Consider the following 27,661-nt stretch of genomic DNA (forward strand, 5'->3'; position numbering starts at 1 on the left):
TTGTGGATTTAAGTGACTGAAATGCATCCTCAGAATAGTTTGAAGGTCATATATTCTTGAACTCTGAAATGTGCTCCAATTAGTGTTCTATTTCAAAGCAGATTTTGTTTCTTAACCTGAAAGCAGGCTGTTGCACACTGACTGATGGTTTAACGTGGGCTCACAATTAGTGACTGGTCACTTCTGCGTGCTTCTCTCAATGTGATGCCGTCACCTTGGCTGAAGGGACTGGAACACAGAAAGATAATAGCATTAATCAATATCTGTATACATTGCAAATATTTATAGCTTCCAAACGCCAGAGGTTCTTTGGTACTTTATCACGACAGAGTAAAATGTATCATCGTTTTTTCCACTTAAAATATGAACTACAAGTTAAATACATAACTCTTAACACTATCTGTGCAGCTATTAAATAAAGCTTGACTATGACAATGATGGCCTTCAGGCTACCTTTTGTTTGTAAATTCATAATTGCTGTTTTTTGCCTTGAGTACCATTTTTAAGCTGTGTGGTGTAGATGGTGTCAGAGGAGAGAACTTAGAGAAAGTGGTTTGGGTGCTTGGAGTACTGATCAAACTGATTTAAGCTTGCCAGCCTTAAAATACTCAGCCACCAGAAGCCAGTCTTGTTGAATAATTTTAAATAATAACAAACTTGCATCCTTTTGCAAAATCTGCTGTTTGGGGCTTGTTTAGGGTTCGTATTTTCAAGTTTCATCCTGGATCACAAGCACTAGAAACTCCTTAAATAAACAGAGATGCCGTTTTAATCAGTTGACTTAAGGGGTTGGAACCTTAGAGTACATGTGAAAGTAGTATTAGGCTTAACCACAGGACTCCTTTTTTACTTTCTGTTGCACTTTGATGCCACGTTCGGTGGCGGTAGGTCCAGTTTGCACCTGGAGGCTGTTTGCCACTCTCTCTCAAAGCAGGGTGATGCAGTTGGTAGTCATGCTTAGGAACACTGCTTGTCTGTTTCTCAAATCAACGAGCATCTTGTGCCTCCCCAAAAAGTTAAGTAAGGACTTCAGAACTTTGATTTGCAAATTTTTAATGTCTAGAAAACACACTGAGATCTTTTTTAGAAGTGGAATTGTTGGATGTAAAATTCCCCTTCCACTGCCGTTATTCTAAAATGGGCAGATTTAGCAGATTTTTAGGAAATGCTGGAATACCTGACTAGTCTAAGGGGAAAATAGCTGGCTGGGAAAAAAAATGTGGTAAGAAAGGTGTAGCTGGATTTGCTGCTTTATCGACTTTCTGGCTATAGAAAGTGCAGTTGCTGAATTTGTGTTAATATATTTATTGTGCATTCAAATACCTGTCGGAAGGCTTTGTGATCTATGGGTACTATTTTTATCTTCATTTACAAATCAGCAGGTGTTCGCAGGCCTGTTGGACATCTATCCTTTTGAGGCATTTATAAGTAAACGTTTCTGACTGTCATAATTCTGGTTGGTGAAGTCCACGTTAATTGCTGCACTCTGTGCAGTTGTTCTAACATTTAAATACTTCCTGTGAGTAGGTTTGATTAAAATTACATCTCTAGGTGCACACTAAATACCTTTGATACCTCACCTACAAACAACTGTAGAATTGTTGGTGAGAATGACAGCTGCAGGCAATAAACGAGGACAGTAATAGAAGTCTCAGTGCTGGAGAGACTATCATAAATCATGAGGTGAGAGCAGCGTGTGTGCTGACAAATCGGTGAGCAGCTGCAAACAGCATTTTCCAGGTAAGAATTATTGTAGTCGCTCCTGATAACTGCTCAGAAACCACCTCTTCCTTGTATGTGGGCGACTTGGTCCCTGCACGGGTAGTCGTGGTGGTGTAAGCTGTTGAGCTTTAGTATTTTGACTGGGAATGGTGTTTTGTGTGGCGTAAACTACATATCCTATGCTGGACCTTGGTTTTCATCCGAGGTGTATTTAAGTGCGAGTTTTCTCTTCCTGGGAAGAAAACCCCCTTGCTATTTGCAGCTGATGAGTTATGCTATTTAGTTTCCTCAGAGACACTGGAGAAGTGTTCTTGACAGGCAGAAAGAAGATGTATTTGCCTGGTTTAAAACTAGCTTGCTTTGTTAGCTGTTATTGGGGGCAGCTGGGAGGAGAGGTGCATATGCCTCTTTAAAAAATTAATCAAAAAAAAAAAGCTGGAATGACGCTGCTTAAGTAAAGGAGATAACAATCTAGTCACACAGAAAAGAATCTTACTCTTCTACTGAGAGAGAAATGAAAACTATTTTAATGAAATAATGATGGGAAACAGATGGCAAAGATCTAGCAACTGAAATATTTTTTGAACACTAAAAAATAAGTGTCAAACACATGTCCCTTGTAATTATTGCTAAAAGCGTAACATGACAGAGTATATTTCTAAATGTTGACGTCCTTTTTATCTATAATTCAGCCTTCATCTTTTGGGTTTTTTTGTTAATTTACTTTAATCTTGATAAATTAAAGGCTTAGAAGTTTTGATGACCAAAAGTTACTGCCACTTTCTTTAGGCAAGTGAACACAAAACCAGCACCAGGCTCCAGAAAGGTACTGCAGTTGTCAGCATTTGTGGCTTAAATATGCAGTCTTGGAAGACTACCTGTTTGTGTTCATATGCTTCCAGTTTGTCTGTGACAGGGGAAAAAAGTTGCTAACAGACCTGAGCTTGTTGCGGTGGCAGCTCTGGCCACGGGGAGCCGGGTGGCTGGCGGCGGTGCGAGGCTCCACCTGGCTTTTTGCCTTGGGGAACACGCACGTTCAAAATGCGGTGGGCTTGTGTACACCAGGAGCTGTAAGGAGCGCTGCCACTTCACTGCCATCACATCTACAGTAGCAGAAGAGGTGTTGCCTGGCTGTGGTGTCTTGTCCCTGCTGTAAAAGCTGTACTTGAGTAGCTAGCTGCAAGGAGTTGAGATGATGCTTTCAGTTTTGCTGTATGGTGCTTACGGTGAGACTGCAGTTGTCTTCCTCTGGTACTTTAAACTTTCTACTTAAATCATGCAAATAAAACATTTTAAAGAAATGGTCTTTTAAATGGAGCCATTTAAATATGGGATAATGACGAGTCCCAGTTTACACACATGCAGCCCCCTGCACTGGGTAGCAGGATCAGGCCACTGACTGAGAAGAGGCTTCTGTTTTTTTGAGGTGGATGTTTTTAGTTTTCTTTAGTGTGGCTGGGTGGTTGGTTTTTTTTTTTGTTGTTTGTTTGTTTTCTTGTTAAGGTTCATTTTCAGCTGAATTAGCTGCGATTGATACCACTGTCTGCATGACTGCCTGGTCTCTGTATCAATGAAAGGCACTGTTGGGAAGACTCCAGCTAGGCTGGTGAGAGGGCCAGGACCTCCCCTTGGGCTCAGCTCAACAGGCTTCAGGCTGGAACACTTCCTCCAGGTTCTCCGGCGACCTTGCAGATCCCCCAAACAACGAGCATTTGCATACACCTCATAACAGCATTCCAGCCTGGTTTTCCAGGAACGCTTTTTTTTCCCCTTCTTCTATAGAGTAGTCTTCTAAGTTGACACGTGCCGGAGAGAAGTTATTTTTCTGTGGTTTTATGTTTAACATGCATAATGTGTTCAAACACATGTTCGTGTGTGTTTGTCTAAGTCCTGTTGAACCAAGTACCTCTTTCCAGACTCACTTGATGTAATACTGAAATTGCTGCAGGATACCAGCATGTGTTAGCCGGTGGCGTGGTGATTTCTAGAGAATAAGCTGGAATGTATGCAACTGCTCAAGCTTTGCTGCTAGCAGCACAGGGCTTTAACTGTGTTGTCCTCGTGTGGCCATGGTCCAGCCCTTTTCCCTATCTCCTCTGCCAACAGGAGCTGCAGAGGGAAGATGTATGGGTGTGCTGGATCCTGTCTGTGCCGCTTATCCCTTCCTTTGGAAGATGGTGAAAAGTTGTGTCTTGGATGGAGGTGGTGCTGGCCATGCTGCTGGCTCGGAGTTGATGAGCACTGGGAAAAGTAGGGTGACAGGGGACCAAGGGCCGTCACTATGCCAGGATGGGTGGCTTGAGTATGGGGCAGCATTTTTCATGGTTTTCCTCATTAGCTTCTCCTGGCCAGGATTAAACAATACCATTAATACTGTGAGAACTGTTCTATGATACCCAGTATAAACAGGCTGGTCTGTGAGAAAGGTGGACAGTCCCATTTCTATCTTCAGGCTGTCGTTTCGCACTGTCAGAACTCCTAAAGCCTCTTGGTTCCCTGCTGCATGTTATTCCCACCCTTACACTGAGTTAGCATCAATGTTTGTGCAGGTGCACGATGAACCAGCCCGGTGAACTGAAGAAGATGAAAACAAAAACCCCTTTTGTGTTTCTCTATAGGTTCTTCCTTCTCACCCCCAGCCCCTTGGATCGGTTCCCCAGTCTGCTTCCCTGTGTGGCTGCACAAATCGCCATGCAAGCACCACATGGGCAGCTGCAGAGGATGGGGAAGCTGAGCTGCGTGGCAGGCGTGGAGGTGGGAATAGTACTTTAACTGGGGCTCCTGTCTAGGAAAGTCAGATGGATCCACAGGCTCACAATTAGCAGAAAATAATAAACCCAGCTCATAAATAGATGGGATCAAGTGATTAAAACCACAATATTTTGATTTGCGTAAACTTGTTTTGCTATTAGCATGAGAGCATCTGTTGCTGGTGCAGGTAGGTTCTCACTGAATGAAAACATAGATTGTACGTAACCTTCCCTACATCAGGCACCACTTGTCGTATGTTAGTACAGCCCCTGGAACTGGTCAGGAGTCCTGAAAAGGACCAAACCAAGATTGCTGAGCTCTGCTGGACCATGCCTATGCCTGACTGCAGCTGGTTCCTGCCTAAAGCCCTTCATCAAGTGTATGAGCTTGAGAGGTTGGAGGCCTCGGCCAACTCCAGCGACGCGATCTGGAGAAGCAAAGTGACACTGGAAGTGCTCAGCCTCCAACTGTATTGTTGGTCTGCGGTTGGGGGCACCGGGGAAGTGTGGCAGGGCCAGGGCTACCCACCACAGAGAATCATCCCCTGGCAGCCTTGTGCCTCCCGTGCTCAGCTGGGCTGTGGGAGAATCCTTGTTTTGGTGCTGCCCGGTGCTCTCCTGGGGTTGGGATGGGTAGTTGAGGATCCCTGGAGAACCCGAGCCTTTTAAAACTCCATTGTACCTCCTGCAAGGTGGGAGGTAGTGTGTGAGCTGGCACTGAAAAACCAGCTGTGCTACCTCCCGCTGGTTAGTTAAGCCAGTTCAGATAGAGTCCCCCCTGCTGTGCAGCTCTTAGAAATGTTTACAGAAGGTGACTCTGATTTCCACAGACTGGGAGCCCTTATGTGGATCTTAAGGGACACTTCTTCTTCCTCCGACACCCCCCCCCTCCCCCCCCTTTGGACAAACAATGTTTCAACTGAAATGGATTATTTCCTTTTCTGTCAAACCGGGTCATGGGAACTTTACACTGCAGGGTCTGGCAGGAGGTAGCACTAAGCTTGAAGCCCATCCTCCCCCATGGCTGGTGTAACTAGAGGATACCTCCAGCACACCCATCCGTGGCGGAAAAAACTGCAATGTGTTGTCACAAAGTGCATGGTAGGATCGAAGGATAAAAGCCAGGCTCCCATTTGCAGCGCTGAAGTATTCCCGCCTAGCATCTCCTCTTCCCACCCTTCCTGTGGGGAACCAGTGGCTGGTGGGCGACCTCTTCTCCATGCCCGCGTGGTGCAGGCGGTCCAGCGCAGGCGGCTCCTTTCTGGGAGCAGTGGCCTCTGCCGAGGCCAGCTGGCAGCAGCCCCTGGCTCCGTGCCTCTCCCACTCCCTGCTCAATTTTTGCAGCTTTAGAGCCTCATTTGGGGGCTGAAATGCCGCAGAAGAAGCTGTGCCGAAATGGTGCCTTTTGCACGTTGTGTGGTGCCTGGCACGCTGGGAGCCCTGGTTGGTGGCTGGAGCTCCTGGGCACAGTGATAATAGAAATAACCCTTATTATTAAACTAAGCGTGTTGTCTAAATGCCAGTCGTGATTTTTAAGTGTTTTTCCTTATGTTCCCTAAGGACCGTGGCATGCCGTGTTTCTTTGCTCCCTGTTTTTAGTGTTGCTCTGTTGCTCCGAGCGCGGGGGCTTGAGATAACAGCTCAGCCCGCAAGTGGCTGTATTGCCTTGGGGACTGAAGAATAAGTTGCCCTGGCTGGCTTGTGGGTGTAGATGAGTTCTATCTGTGAGGTACCTTATGGTCCTGTGGATTTAAGTGTTCTCTCTGATTATTTGGCGCATGTTAGTTGTTAGAGGGTGTTCTCTATGCCTTGCATGAATGATGTGCCACAGACTTGTTGCACTGAAATGCATAAAAATACCCTCTTCAGCTTCTGGAGAAGATTTCCCCAAATAAAAACAAGTGAGAAACTTAAGTGGACACTTGAAGCAATCTCAGTGAATTATTCTCCTGAAACTTTCATAATTACTGAAGTTAGCAAGTGAAACATACCCAGTGACCTGGGTCTAGGCTATGTCCCTCTGGTTGAACAGATTTTGAGGAGACTGCTGTTTGGGGTGCAGCACACCGTAAAGATTTTGATGAAGAAAATAATGTTCAAATCTCAATACAGCTGATAACTTTGATGTTTTGTACTGCCAAGCTTTATTGCAAAAGAGCTTTTAATAGCTCCATTTACTTTTTTGAATTTTTTTAGAATCAAAAATTATTCTTAGACCCCGACAAAAAATAAAATTACTTGTGGCTGAAAACAGAAATTGTGAGTATCCTGATGCCTTGTTTTCATTTTCTGTCAGAATTTTGTTTTTAAATAAAAAGTGAATTCTTTAGAAATGCTTATTTTGATAAAACAAGTGATTCTCAAAAATGCCTGAAACAAGCCCCCTATTTCACTAAGTGTAATGCATGCTATTTCTGAAAATCTGACATTTTCAAGCAATATGAAGCAAAGCATCCAAACATCTCCAAATTCTTTGAAGTTTTTCAAGTTTATAGACAATTCCTATCTAAACAAGGGCACGGATTAATTTTTGCGGAGATTTTGCTTTTCCATTTCATAATTGGTACTTTTAATTATATTCCAAACAAATCGCTGAAATCTTTGTGTGTCAAGATACTACGAGTAACGTGGCATAAGCTTCTTCCATTAATATTCATTGTGATGATTTGTAACTGTATCAGTTGAGCAGCACTGATTGAATTTAGTGAAATTGTATTGTTTAAAATCTTTTTCATTAATATATTAAACTCTCATAGCACTTTATTGAAATGGGTTTGTATGCAGGCATTTGATTTTCCTCCTCTAGTTTTATCCAAGGCAAGAGATTGTCTGCATCCATTAATGTCATGTTAGGGAAATTTGGGCTAGAATTTGACAGGATGCTGTATTCTGGTAGCTGCAAGAGCTGTACAGATTTCAGAAATTAATGGTGAGACTTCAGTGTATGACAAATTAATAAAAAGTTATACAAGATGTTATTTATATTGAAGCACAAAGTAAATACTGAGTTTTCTTTTAAAGAGAAAACTGTTTGGGGGATTTTGACTGTTGGTGAATCACTCTGCCAGGCTTTGTGGTTTTTAAGCCAGAATGCATACGCTTTAAAGCATTTAATTTTTTTTTCTGTCCTATTTCACTATCAAAGGCTCTGCACGAACAGAGGAAACTGGCAGATGAGCTGGTCTATGGGAGGAAATAGTTAAAAGTAGCTTAGCACAAGTGCTATCAAACGCACAAACCTCTAAAAGTAACGTTCACATTAACATCATTAGCTTACTATTTTTAAATGTTTCTTAGGACTGGTGCTGAAGAAGGAAGAGGCCTGAAAGTATGGTGTTTAAACTGATTGAGCCTTGTTTCGACACTGGAAAGTTGAGCTGCATGTAGCTAGTTTTTTCTTTTTTTCTTTTTCCCCTCTGTATTCTATGAGTTGGTGGGGAAGGTGAAGAGCAAGCTTAGCCTTGTTTCTGGAGAGCAAAGTGCTGTACCCTGCTCTGGGGATCTGCGAAGGGAATGCAGCTGTTAAAACTTCTTTTGTATCTTTCCAAGTTTTAATTATTGTGTCTAAAACTTTGATTAGACTATTAAACAGTTTTAGGGTGGTGGGGGGGTTGGGGCGGTAGGTGTGTTGTTTGGTTTTTTTTTTTGTTGTGGGGTGTGTGTGTTTGTTTTACATTCTGAAACTCATTTTAAACCCCCCTGACTGTAGAGGTCAAGGATTTATCTGTGTGAATAAGAGACTCTGGGGAAATCACCACTGAGGTACATGAGCTGCTTCGTTGCTAACTCCTGTGTAACTTACTTCTATGTAAGTTTTCGTAGGAAGAGCGTAAAATTGGTTTACAGCATCCATTTAGTACTCTGCTCAAATTAATCTCTGTGAGATTTCAAACTATGTACAGTTATTCAAGGTTCAGTCTAGTTCTTTGACAATGTTTTTGCAGAGCGCTAACCACTTAAAAGCAGCTTGGGGTTTTAGGTTTTGGATTTCAACGTTACTCCTCCTCTGTTTGCAAGCCATGCAAGGCAGGATAGGGATAATGCATGAAACAGAAAGCAGCTCGCTTCGTTGACCTCAGTCACTCAAGAACCAGGTGATGTACCGAGCAAAAGGGAGGTAAATCAAAGTCACAATCCTGTAAATATTTATGTACATAGTTCAGGTTAGGCATAAAAATGGTTTCTTAAACTTAGTTGAACTCCTTGCACATGAAGCTAAGAATGTGTGTAAATATTTGCCGTCTGGAACCTATTTCAGGTTTCTAAAATATTTAAAGTACTTTCAAAATCACATTTTTAAATACTGCAAGGCCCCGGGCCGCAACAAGATGCATTTGGAGAATGTAAAACTGGCCGCATGGGTAACTCCTCCTGGCAGCAGCAGGCAAGGTAACAGCTGGCTTACCGACCTGCAGGAGCCTTTTGTCTACATGTTCAGGCTCTCTCCGGCAAGAGTTAAGTGTTCAGTTAGAGGGCAGGAGGCTTGGCTTTGGGTCACTGAACTCGGGGCTGCGGTTGTCTGATTCAGCTAATTCTTCCCCTCCAGACCTCTCAAGTAACTTTGAAGAGATTGCTTAGACTCTGACTGGAGTGCCTGCGCGTCCCAGCAATAAAATGGGGTTAATTATGCAATCTTCCATCTCTTGCCTGGACTTCCCAAGTTTTTGTGCAGAAGCTAGTTTTGCAGTGCTACAGTAAGGCAAGTAATTTGTGAGGTGTCTGGAAGTATAGGTGTTGGGCTACCTGGGATTCAGAAGGATCGTGATTTTGTTGGGTCTCAAAAGCTCCGCACGTATCGGTCTTTGTCTTGAGAGCTGTGGTTTTAACTTATTTTATTAGCTCCTGGTACGAAGGAAGCAATGTTATCCTAGCAACCTGCTGTCTTCATTTGGGCTTTCAGAGCATTGCGTGCATGCGTGTGTGTATACATATATATTTTTCTCAGTAGTGAGCAACTGAGAACATGTGCAAGCCAGCCATGTGCTGATGTTGCGCCGACTCCAGCTCTCACCCACCCGCCCACTTTCCTTCCTTCCTTCCTTCCTTCCTCGGAGAGCTGGCAAACAAATTACAGCCTCAACGTGTGTGCTGCTCAGGCAACGGCCCGCTGGGGAAATGGATGGGGGAGAACATTTGGATGCCAGATCGGTGTCTCATTAGGCATTTCTTAAGTGTATTTTACAAGTCTGTGGACAAACAGTAGTTAAGACTCAGATGGAGGAAAATTTATATGCTCCCTGCAGGAAAGGGGGGGCTGCGGAGCCTGCTGGGGGTAGGCAGGAGTGTTGCTGCTGCACCCTGGTGGGTCCCACACAGCCATGCAGAGATGCAGCAGTGTGCCCTACAAGCTGATGGGCAGGAGGGGGTGGGTGGCTCTTTTGGTGACAAGTTCCAAAATGCCAGATTAATTCATCGCTGTCTGCCACGAGACAAGGTTTAGCAGCAGATCCTGCACAAAATGTTGGGGTACATGCATGGTGCAAGTGTGAAATTGGGCTGAATCTACCCAAAAACTTCTCAATGAATGGTAATTTACAAAGTCATATGGTTGAATCATGTGACTTCAAATGCGGTTTTAAGCCAGGGTTAAAGGAAACGTTAAGCTTATGTTTCCTTGTTGCTGTCACTGCTGTTTTACTGTATTAGAGTCTTAATGGTAATGTTTTCCTTTCTTTTTCACAAACAAGATGACCTTGGCAGTTAATGACCTGCTTACAGTCTTTGGCATGGCTCTGGTGGGGAGGGGGCATTCGTCATGTTTATTCAGTAATTTCACATCACGGAAGTAGATGCTCCATGCTGGCTGCGAGGAGGCAGCAAGTGAGGAGGCAGCAAGTGAAGCCATACAAAGGAGCACTCATGTCCAGGAGGAGGAGGAGGGTGCCTCCGTTTGGGGGCAGGGATGGGACTGGAGGGCATGGTGTGGGCTGATTTCGGGTGGGTCTGCACGCGGTGGTGGCAACGCAGCTGCCTGGTGCGGTGGAGGCAGGGAAGAGCAGCTGGTCCCTCGCCAGCGCGCTCGGGTGCTTTCTGTTGCGCAGCTGGAAGCTGAATGGCTTCGCTTCAGCGGAGGAAAGCTTGCCCCTCGGCACCCGTGTAACCATGCTGTGCAGACCACCGTGCAGCAAAGGGGGTCTGGTGGGGCACTGACACACACACACATACTGACAGCCCTGCTGCGGCCTCGACTGCCCTTCAGGGAAGAAATGGTTAAATATGGCTTTGCATCTTCTGTATATCAAAAAAAAAAAAAAAAAAAAAAAAAAAACCAACCCATAAATAAGTAGTACCAGGCCTTCCTGACCCACATCGCACTTACTGGCCAGAGAAATGTTCAGCGTTTTTGGTCTCAAATACTTGGCACCGTGCTGTGCCTCTGCGTGCTGCAGCTGCAGTGCTGCAGTCAGGAGTAATGAACAAATTAATGAATAAAACCGAAGCTCAAAACTCTTGGGTGTAAGTATTTTGTTGTTGTTTTGTGTGGGGAGAGAGGGTTAACAAGTTGTCTTTTTTTTTTTTTTTTTTGTAGTTGTTAATTTGGGGTTACTGTTACATGTGAATTGCTGCGCTGGTAATCAATAAGCTGGTACCTTGGAAAGAATTTCTGACTTTGGAGCAAGTAATTTGCTTTTTTAAGTTGCTTGGTCATTTTTTTTCCCCCTCAGTGTTGGCTGTGTGGGAGGCCCGGGTGGGTGGAAAAAATCATCAGGTGGGTCGGCGGAGGGCTCCTGTTGTTGATGGCGGGAGGCTGGTGACCACGGGAGCAGTGGTTTTATTTATGTTGGTCTCCTTTCCAACTGTCGCAGTAAATCTATTTTTCTTGTCACTTTGTAAATCATTATATAGGATTAGGCCTTTTACCAGCATTTAAGAATTCTGCAGTCATTTTAAGGACTTTCCCCCTCCCTGGCTCAGCCAAGCGGTTCCTATCCTTGCTGGTATTCCTTGCTATTTAAATAACGCCGGGCCTGATTAGGAGGAAATGATCTCTGGAAGGCAACCGACATTTTCAAAAGTGCTGTTCCACAAAGGAGACTTTGAACTGTGCTAAGACTTTAAAAGTTAAATAATATTTTGAATGTTATAGTTCTAATGTTTTCCTATTGTCATGGGAGATTTGGATGGAGTCCCAGGATTGTGGTTAACTTCGCCTCCATGCTTAGGCTTTATTTATTACTGCTGAGGAGATGAACTTAAAGCTACTTCACCTCTTTTTTTTTTTTCTTTTTAATTCTTAAAATTGAGACTTCTCTTGAAAGAGCTTAAATTTTGTTCATTTTTTAATGGAGGGGTGAGGAAGACAAGCCATCTCTTGGTGGGGGCTGTGGCATGGTTGCTGGCACCCATGCCCCTCCGAGCTGTGTGGCTAGGGCCTGAGGCTCCCTGCAGCGCCAGCGGAGGTAATTAAAAATAAAGAAGTTTTGTGGCAGGATCACACGCTTTCAGCAGAGGTCAGAATTATGCCCATGAACACGAGAAGTGAGGAGCGCTGCACTGTTCTGAGGCAGGGGCTGCGGGGCGGCGCAGAGCTGCGGCGCTCTCCTGGCTCCAGGTGCCATTTTGTGCGCAGCCGGCTGTGGTGAACTGGGCGGCTGACATCTGCGGGGTGTCCAGGGCTCCAGGCACCTCAGCCCTGCGGGTGCGAACGGCTCCGGCTTCGCCTCATGAAGTGAAACAGCAGGAAGGTCCCTTCCAACCCAAACCGTGCCAGGTTTCTGTGAAAGTTTTAAACTTCATGAGGGAAGGCTTGGCGGGTCTTTAAAGGGGTGTGTAATGGGGAATACAACTCAGGTTTGTGGTTCTCACAGATAAGTCCATCTTCATCCAGGGGGCTACTGGAGGTTTCAGGAGTAGGTTCAATGGAGCAAGACTTTTTTTCAGGAAATGGACATTTATGCACTTACTAAGCTCTCAGAAAGCTGCATGAATTATGATAATAAAATCCACCATGCTGTTACATGCTGGTCAAGTCATGGCCCTCATTGTTAGGCACGGGTTTTTCCTGTTGTCATTCCCCCCTACTCTGGGGATTTATTTGGCATAAGGTGTGATTTATTTAGCATTGTGTAATCTGTGTGTGGTAGCCATGAACCCTTGCTTTGAGGACGCAGGGTCTAGGACTGCCGTTGGTCGGTGCAGTCTCCCCAGGGCCCATCTTCCATTAGTATGTACTTCCTGCCTGTTCCCAGGAGCCTAATTATTAATATAATAATATGTAATAATGGCTTATCGGACCAGATTATGTTAGCGTAACTTGCTTTTACCATAAGTCAGTGTATGTGGGAATAGTTTGTTGGTTTAAGTTGAAAGCTGGCTATGTTTCTCTGCTGAATAAATATTCATTTCCAGCTTCCAGAAGGACAGAAATCCCTTTCTATTGAACAGCGTTTAGTGTCTGCTAAACACAAAATAAACGTGATTTCATAGTTGCATTTTTGGCCCGGGTAAAAATGCAATAAATGAAGCATGAGGCAGAAGAAGGGGAAGAACCTAATCAGATGCTAAAGAGACTTTATGAATATTAAGTACTTTCCACTTAAGCAGTCTTTTTAATAATCTGAAACATTAATAGCGGTATGACTGCCTGCATCTACACCAGTGTAAGAGAGATAAAAGTCCCAGTTTAACGTGGTTTTTATCCACTTGCTCCTGCTAGTGTTTGACCTACAGAATTCATCAATTTGCATGTTGGAAAACAGCTTTCCAACAGACAGGATGGGCTGTATGCGCAAATAAACAGTGTAAGTGTCACTTGGTTCTTGATCTGGGGAATAATGGAGTAGCTGATGGTAGTTTAAGTACTTCGGGTGTTTTGTTCCCCTCCCTCTCCAAGGTATTCAGCCTTAGTGCCTAGAGTTGTACTTAGTGATTCAAGAATAAACCTGTAAATGCATGTTGAATATTTTCTGGTAACTAATTATAGGAACTATTTGTTCCCAAGTTAATGAATTCCCTATTAGAGTTGCCTGCATTCAGTCTGTTACATGTATTGCAAAATAATGATCGTGATGTTTTGGGTTTTTTTTAATGTGGGTGTTGTAAGTGTAAACTGTGCTAGTAAGGTAAAAGGTTTGGATGTGACTCTTCTCTAAACTGTCTGTGGGTATTTAAATTTATGCTTGTTGCCATCAGGAGGATACTTGGAAAGTTCTGCTTCCTCAAAGCAATTGTGTTTTCCTGTCTGGTTTACTTGTTCTTTTGGATACCCCAGAAGGGAACGCTAATGAATTACCTGTTATGTTTAATGCCAGGTATCAGTATGGGTGAAAGTTTTATACATGTTTAAGTGGATAACTAGGTAGTGTATAAAAACAAAAACCCATAACAATAACAAAAAAACCCCAACCCACACTAAACCTCCCGCTTTAAGCTTGTCTGTTTGATTTCCTGCTCAGAAGGGCCGGTCTGCTCTGCCCCTTCCTCTGTCATTCCTGCTCCTGGTCGGGAGCTGCTGAACTGTTTGCTGGACTGAAGTGAACCAGGACCGGTATCATTTGCCCATCTTGTTTGCAGGCTGTGATCTGTAAGGGATTAATAGCAGCCAGAGTGTCCCTCCGGCATGTGTCAGGTGGGCAGTCTGGAGCACGGCTCTACCTCTAAACTTTTGAATCCAAGCACAGTTCAGACTGGGATCCATTTTAGATGATACTGTAATTAATACAGGTAATTCTGTCCAGATATGTTCACTCTTTGCTTGGGGTGGAGAGCCTGGGAGTAGGATGCAGCCTAAGCCAACTTCATGTATGTTGCATGCCTCTAAAATAGTGGACTGCAAGAAAACGAGAGAGAAAAATGGAGCAACATTTCTCCCACTTACTTGGGTAAGGTCTGGACTGCATTACACATCTGGAAGCAGCTTGCTACTCTTGGTGCATTCACTTGCGATTAGTTTTTTTTTTTTTTCCCTGTAGTGCTTGTAATTGGAGATCTTGCAATGGAGTTAGGGAGGAGTTTCTATAGAAGCAGATACAGTACTTTCTTCTGTAGCAGGTTTTTTAAAGCATTTGTATTGATCGGTTTGAAAATCTATCTTCTCTAATAACTCAAATTCATTTCTTACAAAACTCAAAATCACTGAATTGCTGTTGTCAAGTAAAAAAAGAAGAAAGATGGGAAGGGATCCTATTCTACTTCTGCAGCAGTTCTTGTTTGTTTGATCTGATGTGTTCTTCGTCACCGTGTTGCAGACCTTGTCTATCAAAATAAGTCAGTAAACCACTGTTAATACAAGTGCCTCAAAATATTTTGTTTATCATCTGTGGAAAAGTTGAAGTTAGGAGATGAAAACTAGAGAAGGAAAACTGTATTTCTCTCTTGCTATTTTTTGGGAGATACAGAGTGTTAGGTGTCATTGCCAGGCTCGCAAAAAGGGAAAAAAGACATAGTAACTTTGGGGACTTATGAGAATAGATCCTGGATACTTCATGGAGATCCTTTCCCAACTGATACTGGAAATTTCAACTTGTGTATGTATTTAAAATACTTGGTTATGATTCAAAAAAGCCCCTACAAGCTTGATTTGTTGTATTGCATTACTGCATCTCTTTAGTAGCTGTGATCATAATTTGTTTGTTTCTTTAAGTGAAGAAAGCCTTCTAGAATGAAAAGGACAGAGTAAAGTGGGCTATTTGTTGTAAAGAAAACATATACCTATTTCTTTTATGGTAGGAGGGGAAAAAGATCCAGTCTATATGGCAGTATATTTTAAAGTTATCTTCTCCCCGCCCCCGGTGATTTTTATCTAGTATTAATAGCCAGGGATTTATAAGACCTTGGGAAGACTGCTTGTTTTGGGAGCTGAAGACAACTCATGTGTTTCTGTGTAGCTTTCTTGACCAAATTAGTGAATATTAGTGATGCACTGTTTATCGCACCATAATGTGTGAGCCCTTTTAGTTACAGACCAATAACTCATGGGTTACACAGTGGTGTCTGAGTGATTTGGAGCTCTCCTGGAGGGAGAATGGAGTGGCATGAAGCTGTGGAAACCATATTTTGCCCCAGCGTTTCGTGCATCAGCTGTATAGCATTTTTAGTTATTGCTAAAATTTGTGGTAGGAAGCTGCCTGAAATGAAACGTGAGGAACTCTGTATAATAATAAAATCAATTGGACTGTTTCCCCAGTAATTCTAGAGACTGATGCATCATTAATGTTGGTAATACAGTGGCTGTCAGATCACAAACTTCTCAATAAATGTGCTGCTGGCAGGCTTTGATGGAAATTGGAGGCAAGCAGAGAATGAGATTTAGGGCTTTGATATATGGGGTGTCAGCCATGTGATGAAGTTTTTATCAATTTCTGTCACTTCTGTCTCTTATGCTCACTACATATGTGGTCTTCCTTGGAGTTTCTGGTGGTGTCTGAAATGATAACTGCATCTTTTTAATGTGTAATAATAGAGATAGAGGTTAAAAGAGGAGCTGGCTTTACTTTTAAATACGTTGTTCTGTATCTGGTGGCATCACATCAGAAATGTAACAGTGATCGGCAAGTTAGTGATTTATTAGCCCTGATAATGCTTCTGAAGGAAACTGTAAGCAGAACTAGTCATCAAGGAACTTGCACCAAGTACAATAGCAAGGCAGTTGTTTGGTATCCTAATTAACCACCTGTACTGGGGAGGCATCAGGAGAACCAGTCGAGTGGCTTTTCCAGTCCTTCTGTCTCTGGGTTTTTTCCCCGTGTTTGTGTCTTAAACTGCTTAGTAAATCAGGATTTCTCCATATCTTTAAGATAAATCCATTTGAAAGACTTCCTAGACATAGAGCAGTTACTTGAAAAGAATCACATTGGGTATGTTGCAAATCCCTGTCAATGTTGATTAGGTCAGTTACATAAACAGCTGGAAAGTGGCACAAATATCTGCAACATAAAGGAAAAACAAACAAACTAGTTTGCTAAGAGTAAATACTGATAAGGATGTTTGAATTTGAACACCATCCACTTCTGCATTGTGAGGTAGGAAAGCTTTCCTCATAGGCTATGCTGATTTACATGTTCGCAAAGTTGAGGTGTGAGTTTTTCTCACGCTCTTACAACAAAATGAGGACTCCCGAAACACAAAGCAAGCCCTTGCCCATTGTAGGAATAAGTTTGTGACTTTGTATTGCTTTAGCAGTAGCTTTGGGTGGCTCGGGGCCAAAGTTGGCTGGAGTAGTTTCCCACTTGTAACTCCTTGCAAGCAGCATAGGACAAGTATTGCACTTAGGGCTGCGCTGTTGAAGCAGGGGGCCTGCACAGTTGTTAATTTCTGGTCTCGGCAAACTTTGGGGTGAAAATGTTTTTCTTGTTTGTATTTTTGACATGAAAAAAGTGAGTGTGCAGATGCTTTATACATAAATCTCTAAAGCATGACGATCTGTCCCTTCTCCTACCTCCACACATTCTTTCAGGGAGGATGTAACTGGTACTTCTCATGCCTGAAATCCCATGGAAATTATTAGTAATGTGATCCTGCTTAAAATATATTACAGGAGTTTAGTTAAAAGAAATGCCCTTTAAAAGATTGATAGACTGATTCTCTGTGGGCAGATACAAGACTTACAGAGGAAGTTTTTCAGCGTAACCAAGCTTTTTCAGTAGTTCGGAGCTGGCTACTGCCTTATTCATAGTCCTGGATTTTCTGCCCTTTTACCTGCGATAAACCTTTGAGCTGTGGTCAACCGGCAAAACTTTGAGCAAAAGTCTTCAGACCATTCTGCTCCCTTGGGATTGCTTGCCATCTGTATGAAAGTGGGTTTTGGTTCTGAACACCTGTAGGAAAGGCAAGTTAATGTGCTTGCTGACTCACTGATGCCCAGTGTAGCTTAGCAGTGTTCCTGTAGCTTGTGAACACTGAAGGCTGTTCAGGCACGCTGACGGTTGTGGGCAGGGTGAAGAGAGGATTTGGTTCAGAGTATGACAGGAGTTGCTGCATCTGTAAGCCATGAGTTGAATGTTTCAAATGATTTTGTAATTATCTGTCTGAGGAATTTGCAGTGCATATTTGTACTAAGCATCTCACAACAGTGTAAAATGAAGGACTGTGGTCCATGGACAAAAAAAAGCTTCTACCCCCACCCCACCCCATTTATCCACAAGTCTGTGTTTTGTGGGTTTTTTTCTCCAGCTATTTCTTGAAACAGTGATATTCAGCTACCTAAGTTGTTTGTTTCCTAAATTATAGGCCAAGTGCACAAGAATCAGAGCAAAAGATTTTGATCTTTATCCCTTCTGCAGTTGGAAATAAGTAATGTGCCAAGTAAGGGATGCTGGAAATAGTAATTCCTGGAAGATTTTGATTCCAGTTGTAACTAGTTTACTCAGTGTGTCTGACTCCTCCTGTGGTCCCAAACCTGTCTGTTCACCTCTCATTTGTTCCCACTCTCCTTGGAGCACTAAAACTAGAAGCTATGTTCGGAAAGAAAACTACAATGCAAGCCCAAACTTTCCTTGTGAATACATGCACGTGGCTGACTTGCTACTTGTTTTTTAGACATCACTGCTGGTTTGAATGTAGGTACCTCCCCTTGATAATGATCAGTTTCCTTAATTCAGGATAACTGGACACATACATGGTGTGTGTGTGTGTTTGTGTGTATATATATATATATATATAGTAGTTCTGATACCATCTCCATATTTGACTTTCTTAAAATAATGCTGTCAGAGGCTTTTTGGTATGGTACCATTTTAGATTTTTTTCTCTGTCTTTCTGTCTAACCTTTCAATTTCTCTATACTTCATCCCCTGTGGAGGGTCAGCATTTAAATCTTTTCTTGTGTGAAATTGATTAAAGATGTCTAAGTACATGTTGTATGTTTTAATGTGAGTAGAATTGCCTAAATTGGTCTCATTTCACGTTAGCCCTTTAGTAGAGCTGCTGTGAACTTGTATGTGTGATTTTCCAGGAATTAAAAGTTCAAGGTGCATTGATTGTTGGGGATTTTTTTGGTGTTGAAAGCCAAGCTTGCCTTTCATGGGTTAAACAGTGATGTTTGTGTATAGGTAGACAATACCCATTTTAGTGAAAAGGCTTTGCATCCAGCACATAGTCTCATAGGCAGATGAAATCATGAGGAATAGCTGGTAGTGTCAAGTAGAATAGATGATAAAATCATTAAATTATGTAGCATTGTCTAATCTGCTCACACAGCTTTGCCTGTTATAAGTGACAAACTAATATGACATCAAATTTGACAGCCCTCTTAGTTTATTGTAGAAACTCGACACAAACTGTCGTTCATGTGCTCTAGAAGTGATGTGTTTCGGATAACAGGAAATACATTCCTCTGGCACCTTATAAAACTGTACAGTTGGCTGAGTGTTACATGAAAGAAAGCATGGAGTCCAGTTCATAACAACAAATTCAGCTTAGACTTCAATGTATGTGCTTGTCCTCCTCCTTTCCTTTTGTAGGAGTTTGTGGAACTATTCTTTTAAAATGAATGATTTGGTTAGAAGCTATGCAGTCTGTTGCAGAGGTGTAGACCCAGACCATGAGAAGTTATACCTCGGCGTGGCACGATAATTTCAGTGGAGATAACTTCAGTCAGTCAAATCTCTGGCCTGTACAGTACTTGGAGTAGATGTTTTCATGGGGCTCAAGGCATGCCAGGGCAGAGCAGAGCAGCAAACAGCAGTCCAGGTTTCAACCCTCAGCTGTAATGGTTATAGCTGGGTTTCAGTTTCTCAGTGGTGTAATATGAAGGATGGGATGAACATCATCTGTTTGAGGTAGGTCTAATGAGGGGTGATGCAGAGCATGTATCTCTGCTGCCTTGGCTTGCGTTCTTTCATCTGGTTACTTCTGTCCATATTAATATATCTCTGGCTTCTTTCCTGGAAATACTGCACGTGGTGCCAAGCTTTGTGGTGGTATTCTAATGGGACTGATGAACATGTAGCTGTTCAGCTGGCTTCCGCTGGTCACATCTTGGAAAGGAACTTTTCTTCAAAGGCAAGGTGGTTTGCCATTGCACTGACCCACTCCAATCAGTTGAGAACATCCTTACATCTTAAAACATATCCAAGTCAAATTGCTCAGACTAGAGTAAATTTGAAGCTGCTTTTCATGTAGTTGCTGATGACAGAAGATGAGAGGATATAATGTGAATACAAAATTTTGCATCTCATTGGGTTGAGTGCATTCTCTACCAGCGAGACAGCCACAACAGATACACTCATCATGTCAAGAAAACCAAACTTGCTCCAATAGAGCATTTATTTCATGCTCTTTTAATCTACCTGTGCTATTTTGTAAACTGCAATTGATTAGAAACTAGGTGTAAGAGTACAGCGGATCTCTATTCTGTTTTGCTTTGTGTAGTTGTCAAGTGCAGCATCTAAGAAAAGCAGTTAAGAGTGAACAGTTTCATATTGATAAGTATTTCTCTCTCTTTCTAAGTTTAAAAGCCAACCTATAAGCAGAGTTATGAAAGGACTGGAGGTTATATTCCCAAATTCTCTTTTGGGAAGAAGGCTTCAATCCCTTGAATAAACTCAGCTGCTTTATTTTCATCTGTTTGCTCCCTGGTGCATTGTCACAAGATGATCTGATGTTTGAAATTTCTTGCCTCCATGCTACTCTACTCATAAAAATTCTGCCAAAAGTGCTGATTCAGATTAGCAAGAATATGACACATCCGTGAAGTATCAGATGTGATAAAAATTAGTTTCAACACACAGAATCAGGGCCATTAAGATTCCAAACTAATTAGAGACTGAATTAGCCTTGAATTACAACTGATTTCCATATCTTTTTGAGATGGAAAGACAAAGTAGTAACAAGCGAAGAGATGGAGTTTTTAAAACTTCGGATTTCTCAGAGAAGGAGAATGGCTGGAATATGGTGAGGTTGCCTTTGTCTTGTTTCTCTTTTGAAAAATACGTCACTTAATCGTTGTTCTTGGAACTTGGCTTTAGTTTTTTCTAGGTGTTTCAGGAGTGAGAAACACTGCTAAATGATCATTCTCGATAAGCAGAAAATAACACTTCGATGTCAATTGTTTCACTGAGCTGATAGGCACTGCACAATGCTGCTGTTGCCCTCCAGCCACTGTGTGCTTCCGTACACTGCAATTTGAAAATAACGTATGTGTATGTCTGTAGCATATATCCAGAAGTCTTTGAGGAGTGCATTAAGGGTGTTTCAGTTAAAGGCGCTGGAAGATAATGCTGGGCAAAATTTTAGAATTTATTTCTTTAATAAGGTTTACTGTGATGTTAAACCAGTAAAGCTTACCTAGCCTCTCTTAAAATTGCTTAGAATAATTTAGTTGGTTGGCTGGATTTGTTCCCTGTGGAAGAAGCTTCTTACAGGTTGCAGCCTTCATGATGTTGGGTGGGAAGAACGAAGTGAGTATTGTTGCCTTTGAGCTGTTTGCTTGGAGACGAATCCTCAATATCGGATGGTCTGGGGAAGGCGTGTGTGTGCACACCTCTTCAAAAATATTTTTACATCAAATCAGTAGGGGCAGTTGGTGAACTTTGATGGTTACCTGTAAAGAGACAGGGACAGAGTGTTTTACTTATGCTAAAAACTATGTGGAAAGAGCCGGCATGTATTCAAGTCTGTTTTGTGTGACTATTAATTCAGCCAGTTTAGAGTCAAATTGTAAGCTTGCTTGAGCTCAGGTTCAGTCAGGCACATGTTAATTTTGTCCTTATTCAGAAAAGTGCTTACAGTGACCATATGCTTAAATATCATCAGCTGCTGAAGTAAACTCTGAAATCCCTCAGGTGTTCTGCTGGCTTGCTTTTATTGCAGCCTCTGTACTTCCTAACAGGGGGTTGGTATAGGAATATATTTGGTGGCATAAGAATTTTAGGAGCAGAGCAGAAACTTCTAAGTATATCATGCTGTCTTGTTTTGGGTTTAAGGAAAGCCAGGGAACTTGGTCTGCAGCTCTGCATTCTTTGTGTAGTGACTTAATTACTGGTGAAAATATCAGATCACTTTACGATTCAATATTGAAGTTTTAAAGAGCACTATCTATTTGAAATCTATTCTTTCTTTCTAAAGGTACCACTTACTGTAGTTTTTCTCAAATATTTGTGCAGCTGTTCTTTGGATGGTCCAAAAGCTTAAATTTGTAATTGAAAGCCCTTTCCAAATTTGTTGCATTTTTTTAAAACCTCCAGTGCATTTTGCACTGCAAATGCTTTGTTTTCCTCTGACCTGTGCAAGTTTTACATGTTAGTAATGAATTATTATTTGCATTTTTTGACTTGACACAGTTTTGCCTTGGAGCGTAAGTGTGAGAAAGGAATCTAGAGTTTTAATTTCATTAGTTTAGCCAAATACAAGATTTAAGGTACAGAGCTAAGTGCAGACAGCTGCTGACTATGACAAGGGGTACTTGGTGAATGCTGTTTTGATGTTGTTAAAGTTAGAAAATATGTTGATGAGTATCTTGAGCAAGATTAATTTATATAACTTGTTATAACTTGCAAGAGGGCTTGAGATTTATATCTAATAAATATTGATGGTTTGTAACTGCGTGTGTTGTGCAGATAAATGCCATCTGACTATTATTGTCAAGCTTGTTTTAACCTTCAGAGATAACTTCTTAGGAGAGAAACATACTGCAAAAGCTATCTGGCAGAAAGTCAAGAATTGAAGTCTGGTAGTCTACTTACAAATGCTACTTGTAGTAAAAAAGATTGACAGTATGGGAGGGGTTGTTTTGTTTCTTTGGTTTTTGGTTTTTAATTTAATATATATGATTCTTCAGCTATTGTTCCACCTAGAAAACATTTCAGTGAATGCTTAATTCCGCAGCTGTCCCTTAATTTCAGGAATACTGTTGTGGCAGAACGCTTTTCTGGATTCTTTATCTAGTCATCTGAAATCATACGTAGTCCTGTTCAAATAAGCTAGATTTTCCTTGGGACCCACAACCTGTTTACTGGTGCTAAAGTGCTGTAACGTAACATCAGTAAAGTTTTTGGGTGGGCTTAAAAAGTCTTTTGAAAAGTATATTCTTTACTGTATTACAATGCTGTCTTGAATGTAGGCTAGGGACAAATGCCCTTATTAAACAGAGTGGGGGGAATGCACAGGTAATGCAAATGGAGTTTTCCCCTGGATCACCCTTCTTCCTTCTGCAGGATGTACTGCTGCAGTCTTTTGCCTTTCTCCCTAGCCCTAATTCAGTTATGGTTATTGGACAATCTGTTTTCAGGAAAATCTGAAAAGCAGTGCAGGTTACCAGAGTCATGGGTCATGTGCATCAAAATGCAGTATTTACATCCAAGAGATTATTACATTCTGTCTGGGAGAGTATAAAATGTAGCACTGGATTCTGACAGAGCCATTAATATGTATTATGTCATTAACATTGCACAGATGAGTGCAGTATGAAGGGAAGCAGTGTAGGCAGGACAGTAAGGTATGTGCTGGGTTCTGCTACTGACTTCTGGGGTGGCTGTTGGAAGTTGATTCAGTCCCTGCTTCTTTTCTGTGCCTCTTTTTCAACTGAAATCTCTTCAAGAAAGAAGGAGTTGCTTGATAGGTTTTGGAATACTGTGAATTAAGACCTTTATAAAATCATTATGTGACCTGCTTCTGTCAATGGTAAATCACATGTAATCATGATGGGACTTCTCAGAAAATATTGTCTAGTTTGACCATTAGATTAACATTTTCACTGTGTTAAAATTAACAGTTTGTGTTTTTCCTTAAGTCATGAATGCCAGGGCATCTTGCTTGTGCTTTAAAAGAATGGTATAAGAAAAAAACCCACAGAGGCTCTGAAAACTATCGATCTGATGCAGCCAACACTTGCAATCTGGGTTCTAGTGAAGTTAATGCCAAAAATGTGATTGACTCCAGTACTGCAGGGATTTTGCTTGTGATCTGATGTGTTAATTTATATGCCTGTGTATTCAACAATGTCAACAGAGTTTCCTTGCAAGGAAAATAAAGCTTGTTTGCGTCCTCAGGTGTTAAACTGTATTTTTTAATTGAAGTTTTTCTCAGAAACATAAAGTTTTCATCATTTGAAAGAAAAATGCTTTAGATTAACAGTGAGGAGGTACTAGAATTGGGAAGGCATGACAAAGCTTCCAAGTACTTATTTATTATTAGGCTCACATTTTCAAAATTACAAATTTTGAAATTACTTTTTTAGTGTTGCTAGTGCAGTTACCTTCTGGCTTTTCTCACCTTTCTGGATGTGTGGCTATGATTTTTAGCTTCCGTATAGAAGCTAAAAATTCTTGCCGTAAGATGCTGATAGAATTATGAGCTTGGCTTTTCTTTGGCATATGTGAGGCTTTTAGGTCAGAAACATCTTAGAATAAACAGCTGATCTACTGGTCTATTTATTTTGAAAAGTATAACTGCAAAATCTACTTTTGTTGATATTTTTGTGTGTGTGTAAAGGAAGGACCTAGGATTTGTAAGGAAGAATACAATTCCTTTGAATCTTTTCTGTTTCAACCAACCTAATGTTTGCAGAACCTGGGTAGGAACTCTTGATTGCTATAATTATGTACAATAACAAAACTCAAGTCCTTTGGAGAAACCCAAGGCAATTTCCAGTGGTGTTTGTGGATGGACTAATTATTTTAATACCTTTGGAGTAATGCCTCTTAGCTCTATTTTTTTTTCCCCCAGCATTGCTGTAAACAAGAACTTTCTTTGCAAAGGACTTAATTGACTCTAATTTGTTGGATAGATAGAAGCCATCAGGAAACGGACAGCTGAGCTCTCTGTTGGATACACGTTCTGTGTGGTTTTGATTTATTTAGGTGTTTCAGGCTTTCTCCCAAGGTGTTGCTGAAGTTTCAGCTTCTGAATTTGATCAAGGAAATAGTCCATCTTGTATCTAACTTTAAAATAATATTAGTAATAAAAAGGGCTGGAGCAAGACCACTGCTCCTAGGGGGCTGAAAACAATTGTAGAGGTGTGGATCCTTCAGAGAGATACCAATGCTTACTCTGTTTGCACAGCTAGAGTTGCAAGGTGTAGAGGTAGCTTATGAGGCCTCAAGAGTGATGGATTAATGGACATTTGGGGTGCTGAGGGCTGACATGAAGGAAAAATGCTGTTGACTTTCTATTACTAAATGATTATTACCTTTAGTAATTTCCATTACGAGTTCTGTTCTTTTGTTTCTGTGTAGACGAACAAAACTTAAATTGCTGATAACTCCTCTACTCGATATGGTGATTTTACACACTGATATTGGTGGTGTTAGAATGAGTGATAAAGACTAATTTTGACTTTTTTTATTTTTTTTTTTAAATTGCAGTGGATGGAGCCAGCATACTGGGATGTGCATACACTCAGAATTACTGTATTCATAATGCATTGACACTTGTTACAGCTTATCAAATCAAGACACTTCTGTACTTCTCATCATTGTTTGGGATCTTTGCCCTAGAGTCATTGAACGTTGGATTTTGTGCTAAAGGTCCCTAAGAAATGGCCAAATACCAAGCTAAACCACAAAAAAATAACAGCAATCTAATAATATAAATCCACTGATGGTAATAGGAGTGAGGGTGCCAGATGGAAGTAGTGCATCTTGTCAGCGATTTTAGCGCTCTTCTAAATAAGGTCATTTAAGGTAGAAGTAAAAATGCTCTGTTAGAAGTAGAAGCTGAAGACCTGTGGGAGATTTAAAAAAAAAAAAAAAAAAAAAGTCAGAGCTTAGGTATCAGCAAAATTAGTCTTGACTCTGTTAGTTCATGTAGAAACAATTTTCAATGTCTTCATGAACTGTAGAAATGATACATCACTGTACACCTATACAGCAGGTTAGTAACATAGTAACATCGTGTCACTTTTTGGAAGAAAAAAAATTGTCTGAGTTCAGTAGTCTATAGTTTATCTTCCTATTCCTTTTAGTTATCTGCAAGTGTACTTGTTTGAACCTCCCAAGCAGAAGTATTCTCACGTTTGCCAGAAGGTTCTTGTGCTATTCAGGCAAGTCCCTACATGTGCTTTTTTGGCAGTTTTGGTTGACGTTCAGGTATTTGTGCAGAAAGCTCAAAAGAAAACTTTAGTGTGTGAACCCATACGTACCTTCAAAAAGTGGAAAAAAAAAATGTTGTAACCATGATTTGACACAGCTCCAGTCATTACCTACTGCTCATCAGCTCTAATCTGTGCGTAGCAGCTTGTTTCCTCTCTTCTCTTGAGGCTAAACTTGTATCAGCAGGGGAATGTGTTAACATTTGAGATCAGAAGGCTTCCAGAGACTGGCTCGGCAGAGCTGCCGGCGTTAAAAGGCTGCAGCCTGGGTGTAGAGGGCAACTGGTTTAAATGTGGGTGCAGGGACTGAAACCACTTTGTTTGCATTCTTTTTCCATTTTTGCTGATCAAGATATTATTTTATTTGGAGATTTGGGGAGATGAAAGCTGACCAGGAGTACGTGCTCTGTCGAACTGAGGCTTCTCCCTCCCTCGTCTTCGTGCAGGCCTGGGTCAGGAAAGCGCTGAGGAAGCGTATGGGTGGCTTTGGTGAAAGGTCCAAAGTGTAGATGGACTGCTGTTGTGAGACAGCAGCAGTTGCACATGTGGAAAAGCACAGCCCTTCCCAGCACTTGTGAGCAGTGAATATAACTAAAAAGCTGGAGAGTGGGTCTGCCTTCCGAGAAATGATTGGCAGAGCTGGAACATAACTCATTACAGAAGCAGCAGAAGATTGGGAAACATTCGTTTGTGCCAATTCACATTGCTCTGGTCCCTAGAGGCTTGGCAGTGTGATTCACCACTATGAAATATTCAGTTTTTAATCATCATTGCTTAGTGCAAAAACTGTAACTTGGTCATTTCTAAAATGTTGAGCTTTTATTCTGCATAAACAAGTGTGAATATGTATGGAAAGTGCATGTAAATAGGTACAAAGTGTAGCTATGTATTAAACTTTTGAGAACATGGATATATCTAAAATATCTACACATTTATATTCACTTGTCTGCAGACTTAAAAGGCCTGTGGAAGAAATGACCTGTCTGCTGGGAATGATTTCTGTATGTTTTGGAGGATGAAGAGTAGGGCACAGAGCTGAGCATCGGGTGTACTAGCAGATTAGCTGTGGCTTGGCATAGAGGATTTAATGTCTGGTCGTATATTTTTCACAGTAACTTAAATACATGTCTGAATTGCTCTTAAGCTTTATTTGAAATACAAAAATCCTGGTTTTGTCAGTGTGTCCACCTTCAGACCCCGCAAAGTTTAATTTCTGTGAAAGCTGATTTTTTTGTTTCAGATCTGCGCAACTGTTCTTCATTGCCAGATTTACCACTGCAGGACAGTCTGCAGTTCCAGGTCACCCTTTTCCTTCAGCTGTTTTCTAGGAATCCCAAACCCTACTGCTCTTCCTTTGGAACCTCGCTACTCATACAGCCTGAAGTCATTACGCTTCCTGTTATATGAACGAGCTGTCCCCTGATAAACCAACAAGCCTTTCTGTTCTACCATATCATTGTATCGTCCCGTTCCTGCCCTATCATCAAAGTGTGTGGCACTCCTGGAAACACTGTGTTCCCAGCTCTCCTCCACCACCTAGTCAACATGGCTTGCCTGCCAATTTATTCTCTTTGAATGTGGGTTTGGTCATTCTTGTACAGCTATGCCAAGAATTACTTAGTAATTGCAACAGGATTTAGAGTGACCGTATAATGGAGAGGAAAACAGATTTGTGTACTTTCTGTTTCTTAAAGACAGATGAGCGAGGGCTCATAGCATTGTTAAAACACAGCTCGAGCACTGGGTATTAACAGATGCTACAGGCCCTCTGGTCTGCTTGATCATCTGAAGGCTTCTGTTTTAATATGATACCAAAGAAAATGTAAGTGCATGAGATATAGGCTTTAACTGAACAAAAGAGGCATTTAAAAACTGAACCTAAATCTATTGTGTGGGGGTCTTTTGTTTGTTTTCTAAGGACCCCAAAGGTGTGAGGTTTTGGGGTTTTTTTCTTCTAAGTTCTTATTACAGTTTTGACTCTCCACTTTCCCCATGTATATAGTCATAGCTATATAATTAGTATCTCTTGAGAATCCCTGAACTCACTCTGAAAGATAAGAATAATAGGAAAAAGTAAGATTTCTGATTATATTAATGTAATAGTTGTGTATGTGAGGATGAGCTGTGTTTTGCTTCAAAATACATTGCACTTACTTTAATCCCTGTCCCCCGTGTTTATGTTACAATCTTTTCTGCACAGCTGAAGTGCGTAGTAACAAACAGA

General features: G+C 41.5%; 1 protein-coding gene across 6 annotated transcripts in view; it reads left to right on the forward strand.

The window, feature by feature from the left end:
• ZMIZ1 (zinc finger MIZ-type containing 1) overlaps positions 1 to 27,661 on the forward strand; it is a 359,397-nt gene that overhangs the window by 12,714 nt on the left and 319,022 nt on the right. The window lies entirely within an intron of this gene.

Source organism: Falco punctatus, assembly GCF_963210335.1.
Source record: "Falco punctatus genome assembly, chromosome: 9".
Lineage (NCBI taxonomy): Eukaryota > Metazoa > Chordata > Aves > Falconiformes > Falconidae > Falco > Falco punctatus.